Here is a 6,564-nt window from a genome sequence, read left to right on the forward strand (position 1 = left end):
CACTCGAGAAAACTTTTAATAAGCTGTGTTTATAGACTTGCACTTCTTTTTGGGATCAATATTCAACTCTCATTATTTTAGACAAAAATCCACAGTGCATTTCCTTAAAGGGGGTTGGATGTGCATGGATCCCTCTGCATGGACGGAACTGTCAACCCCAATATCCGAAAACATTACTTGGCTTGTGTCTCAACACCAAACGCAAAGCCAAAAGAAAGAAAAAGACGGCACATCCTGTCTGGGAATTCAGCCTGGTCATGTCCCTGGCTGACGCTTTGTAGTTAATTCAAATCCATCTAATACATGTACGTCCTGCCCCTACACGTATTTCACAAATAACCAGGTGACAGCATCCTAAAAGAAGGTGAACATAGTCCACACCAATACCTACTAAAGGCAAAGGAAATCTGACGGTTATGGCAGCAACAGAGCTACCTCCATTCACCCTGGTTAGCTCCAGTCCACTCTAGGTCCAGGTCTCTGAATCACTGCCCACGACTAGGCCTGTGTTGAAAAAATTGATTTCCCAATTCTAAATCGATTCTCATATTAATTCCTAAAAATCGATTCATATGTCTAAAGATCGATTTTTATTTTTGTTTTTCATTATTTATTTATGTATTTTTTTTTTCATCATTACATTACAACTTTTGGTTATTTTTTTGTTTATCCCCAAAAAAGGAATGTTTTGTTGGACACGAGAATAACTGGTGCCATGTTTTTGCCTTTAAATATGTTTAAAGGTATGAAAACATTAAAGTGTTAGGTTATAATTGCATAAATTGTCTATATTTCAATACTTTATATACTGTCTTGGGGTTACATTTGCAAAAAATGCTAAAAACCACATGCTCCAAAATGAAAAACCAAAATAGACCGAAAATGGAACAAATAAAAACGGAATGTGGGAAAAAATAAAACCGATTTCATCGTCCTCTGTTTCCTCCCTGGATCTGTTTGGTAATTCTGACCCACATGATGTTTCCTAAAGCAGTTATATCAGCATTCTGGGAGCTGATTGGTCCTTACAGCATCCTTAACTGCAATACTTGCTGTTTAATCTCAATATAATACTAGTAGTAATATTTTGCATAACTACAGTCATATAATTCATGCAACAGCTCAAAAAACAGTTTTAATAACACTAACCCAAATCAATATCGGAATCGAATCGGATCGAATCAAATCTTGATAATCGATTCTGAATCTTAAGAATCGGAATCGAATCGATTCTTGACATTTGAATCGATCCCCAGCCCTACCCACGACTTGAGCGTTTTCAACAAAACAACAAAGAAGGTGGAATGAAATGGTTTATTCAGTTTAATTTCCCTGATAAGGAAAGTCAATTCATGTTTACCCACTGAGGTTCATTTACATGAACCCAAAACACTGCATTATCCTTTTAAAAGTGAATGGCAAAAAGGTAGTAAGATGTTAAACCGTTAAAATCTGACAATCTAAAATGCATTTTTCTTTCATAGATAAAATGATCTTTTGTGTGATTAATATTGACATTTCAGTAAGTGTCTTGGATTTAGTGAAACCAGTCATATGATCAGGTGATATGACCCAACACCCAGTACCACAGTATATCTGGGTATCACATTTGTCAAAGAAAGTTACCCAAGAAAAGTAAGTAGATTTCTTTAAAAGTCAATATTAGCTCATTCAGCCAGTCAGGCAGTTCTGAGAAATCAAGTCTTCTGGGACCTCAGTGACACAACGTTTTTTTTAGAAAGAACATTAAGAGCCAACAATCGTAAAAAGACACTGCAACTCAGCAGCACATTAGGACACAGCGATGACGCAGTATGTTTACCGCCTCCATTTGGATATCATCTAATATGGAACGATTAATTAACGCGTTTCTCAAGGATAATCCAGGTCATGAGAAATATTATCACCCCCCCCATAATTTTCTTTGTTTGTTGCATTTTTTTTTTTTTTTTTTTTATTGTTAGGATTGGAGTGTCATTTCCAGAAGCTTCCTGGAATGAAGCAGCTGTCTAAAACAGGTTAACGTGAACAACTCACAAATAAAACAGTCCATCGAAACATCAACTTCGTGTTATAGACAGTTCCTCTGTTTGTGTAAGTATATGATAAACTGTATAACAGGTTTATAGGGGGATCCTGGAACTATAAAAGATTATTTAATCTAGTCTAGGACAGTGAGAGGATACAAAAATCCAGTTGCTGATTTCAGTTCCCTTGTTTCCCAACATATTCAAGAGGTAAAATAAATATGCAGTATACTTTAAATTTTAACACAGCAGCAATCAACTTTTTTCTTTGTGAAGAAATTGTGCTGTAATGACACTCATACCAGAGCGTGTAGGCCCTCCATCTCTATTTCCCTTCTTTTTCCTTGAGACAGTAGCATTCTAGCTTTTCCTCAACTGTATACAACTCATTCTTTAGTTTAAAATTCCTGCAAAGGGGGGTAAGATGAGACTTCAAGCTGGTCTATTTTATCTGAAACAAAGAGATTTATGAGCTGTCTGAAATGCTGCACCTCGGGTTTCTCTTTCAGTTTTTAACGTTTTGATCAGTCTTACTGCTTTTTAAGCACAAAACACAATAGTCTATCAATGTCATAATAACCGTGTTATACATTTTAATAAGCATAAACCTTTGAATTAATAGTCAGCTGGTAAATAGCTGGTTTAAGATAATTCTCATATGCTGCGCATTATTTCAAGAGGGTGTTTGAGAAAAATTAACACACACATATATATATATATATATATATATATATATGCGCTAATGCGCTTATGCGCTAATAAAACTCTTGTCACAATGACTGTTAATAACTTTTAGACATCATTACAGATCATTACAGAGGACACTTACTTAAGCAATAAGAGACCTTGCAAAATTGTGTGCTATGCGCAATAGTGTTGACAAGTCCATAAAGGTTCAGAGTTTTGTGTCCCATGCAAACAACTGCTGTACAGGACACAATACAAATAAATGCATTTGAACCATGATGACCATCAGTTGACCTGACATGCAAGGCAAGAACAAGCCAGGGGAAGTTTATTTCTATAGCACAATTCAATAACAAGGTGATTCAAAGTGCTTTACAAAGAGATTAAAAAATAAATAAAAAGCAGGTTTTAAAATGTAAACCAAAAAGAAAGAAAGAAAGAAAGAAAGAACAATAAATAAAAATCAGATAAAATCATTAGTGATCAAGTTTTGGGACTGCAGATTTAGAGCTTTGTTCAAATGCAGCTGAGAACAAGTGAATCTTCAACTTGGACTTAAATACCTTAGTGTTTCAGCTGACCTAATGGTTTCTGGGAGTTTGTTCCAGACATGTGGAGCATAGAAGCTGAAAGCAGCTTCTCCATGTTTGGTTCTGTCTCTGGAAACTGATAAAAAAAACCAGATCCAGATGAGCTGAGGGACCTGGAAGGTTCATACTGGGTCACGAGGTCACTGATGTGTTTTGGTCCTGGACCATTGAGAGCTTTATAGAGCCGAATTAAAACTTTAAAATCTATCCTCTGACAGGCAGCCAGTGAAAGACCTCAGAGCTGGACTGATGGTCCACTTTTTGTGTCTTAGTGAGGACTCGAGCAGCAGAGTTCTGAATGAGCTGCAGTTGTTTAACTGACTTTTCATGTAAACATGTGTTACCATAATCAAGCTACTAAAGATGAATGTATGGACTAGTTTTTAGGTCCTGCTGAGACATCAGATCTTTTAACCTTGATATATTCTTAGGATGATAGTAGACTGACTTTGTTATTGCCTTAATGGGTTTTTCCAAATTTATGTCCATTACTACACACAGATTTCTGGCCTGGTTGGTCGTTTTTAGGTGTATAAGTTGAAGCTCTGTGGTGACCTGTAATCGTTTCTCTTTGGCTCCAAAGGCAATTACCTCAGTCAATTACTTCAGTCATGTTCCCTTATCCTGGATGGAAAAACTACCAAGTCAATTAAAGCTTTTAGGAATCCAGATATAAAGCGTTGTGGGAAAAATTGCCTGAAAAATACTAAAAGGCTTCAAAGAGAACAAAAACAGTTGATGACCTTATGAAACTTCTGTGAAGGTCTTTGATTGAATTACTTTAAAAAGGAAAAAGAAAGGAAAGTCTCTAAATAAAAGTACCAAAACTTTTGGAGGTTACTAATGAAGTTTAAAAAAATATATATATATACTTTGCCTGGGCATGCTTTATTTGACAACTGCAAAAACAAAACCGACCAGCATACAGTAGGTTTCTAGAGAATGAATGGATGGCTGCAGAATACAGTAAGAGAGAAGAAAAAACAGCATAGCACCTCCTGAAAGTCACACAGAACCCTATACATCCGGTTTAAGTTTAGGGCCAAACTTATAGAACCGATTAAGAAAAATGGTCAACATAGGTAACACTAAATATGTCATAAAAACAAGCCAAATTAGGAAAAAAACCTGAGCTCCAACAAACTACTCATTGAGCTGTTCTGCCATCAGTGACCCTGATCAGGATGCAGCAAAGCACTTTAGGACAAAAGAGGAAGCTTCCTCAAAACACAGGATGTGGGGAGTGGGGAAACATTGGCCCAGGCACAAGCTTGCTTTGTATTTTGACACAACTACACAAAACTCCTGTGGGCAGGCTGGCAGGCTCAAACATATGCTGCATCTCTACAACACATAGCTTCATATATCTGTTAAACATTGGCTTTTGACCATTTGTACCACATTGCACAACAAAGTAATGTAATGGAAACTGTTGTGACATTGTGAATGGGTTACAAGTTATCAATGGATTTTGCTTAAAATTGTGGTTATTCCCATCAGACCCAGATTAACTCAGTGTGGTGTCCCAGGGTGACGACACTTGAAGTGCCCCTCTCCTCACACATTTTACGGTAAAAAAGGGAAATTTATGGTCATAAAGACCATAGATTTACATGAACGTATTGCTGAAGTACATGCTCAACACTCATACTACAAATAAATGTAGGACGAGCAACCAACTAAGAGTAACACCAGAGATAGACTCCACAAACGCCATACTACACTGATGCTCCAATCAGAAGGCAACTCACATGCCAATGTAACACCACATGTTAACTTTCATCATATTTATGAATTTATGAATTTATTAGGATCCCCATTAGCTGATGCAGTAAATCAGATACTCTTCCTGGGGTCCACACATAACAATATACATTTATAAGCACAGAAACAATATGATCCATACAGATATTCCCTGCTTAAGTATACTTAAGTTAAGGAGGAAGAGGAGGAGGAGGAGGAAGTTAAGTTAATGTTGTTTTATTTGACTGTTAAGTCTTAACAGTCAAATAAAACAACATTAACAGTAATAGTAATAATGCAAGATAAACTCAATAACAAAATGATATTAAAAAGTAATAATAATAATAAAATACAAAATAAATAAACATAATTATAAGTGTGTGTGCGTGCGTGTGCGTGTGATAGTATCCTATGTGTATGTCTACATGTGCAGAATTGTTTACAGGCGTAGGGCTATTTGACGTTGTTTCAGTTGTCTTTTAAAGCTTGCTTTTGTTTTTTCTTTCGTAATCTGTCCTGGAAGAGTGTTCCATTCTATCATGGCTCGATATATAACTGTTCTTCGCATTGATTGTGTTATGGCTTGTCTGAGGACTACAGGCAAAACTATTACAGCATATGACTAAACAATCAAACAGGCCTCCTGAATGAGCTGATGTGAAGGTAGGGGACAGCACATGAATAATAATAATAATAATAATAATAATAATAATAATAATAATAATAATAATAATAATAATAATAATAATAATAATAATAATAATAATAATAATAATAATCATCATCATCATGTTCATGTATTTTTATTATATCATTGGTTACTGCTGTACCTGTTTGCTCCTCTTCCAGCACATATATAGAGAAAATAACCAAATATGACATATATGGCCCAGTTACCGGTTCAGTATAAGGATAATCCGGCCTGGATTCCCATTGATCAGTAGAGGAAACATAACATGCTTGTATGTGAAACGTACCTTGAAGACACGCCCTCCTATTTTCACAACGGGGTAGTTCCAGTCTTCATGTTTCAATCCATCCTCACGCTGTTCCTGAAATATTTGTTGGGATGAGAGGACATTAAAATCAAAACAAGAGCAGGGATAGGCTTTATAAACAGCAGCCAGGGTGATTATTCCCACCAGCCAGCAGCGGCAGCACCGATGCTTGTGTGGGGATGACAACAAAGAGAAACATGTCTAGATAGACACCTATCTACTCCACAGTTCCCGTTAAACAAACATGTATTTGGACTATCATCCTCCAGTTTGAGAATGAGGCTAAAAGCTCATGCTGTCATCCCCGTGTTAATACTGAATTATGGTTCCGCGTTAAAACGACGCAGAAGTACGGCGTAGGATTACGGCGTAACCTACGGCGTAGGGTACGCGACGACGTGCACCGTAGCCGCGTACACTACGCCGTAGGCTATGCGTTGGTGTAACGCGGAACCATAAATCCGCCTTTAGAAAACACATGATCAACATCCAAAACAGGACAAAAAAAGGCACAAAAAG

At 36.7% G+C, this 6,564-nt stretch overlaps 1 protein-coding gene across 1 annotated transcript in view; it reads right to left on the bottom strand.

Moving 5' to 3' along the window:
• Positions 1-6,111, bottom strand: part of LOC133458579 (phosphatidylinositol 4,5-bisphosphate 3-kinase catalytic subunit alpha isoform-like) — a 32,540-nt gene extending 26,429 nt beyond the window's left edge. The window contains exon 1 of the mRNA XM_061738626.1: positions 6,025-6,111. The gene's annotated coding sequence lies outside the window, so the exon portion shown is untranslated. The remainder of the gene's footprint in view (positions 1-6,024) is intronic.
• Between the last annotated feature and the right edge of the window lie 453 nt (positions 6,112-6,564).

The sequence above is a fragment of the Cololabis saira genome, chromosome 13 (genome assembly GCF_033807715.1).
Source record: "Cololabis saira isolate AMF1-May2022 chromosome 13, fColSai1.1, whole genome shotgun sequence".
Classification (NCBI taxonomy): domain Eukaryota; kingdom Metazoa; phylum Chordata; class Actinopteri; order Beloniformes; family Belonidae; genus Cololabis; species Cololabis saira.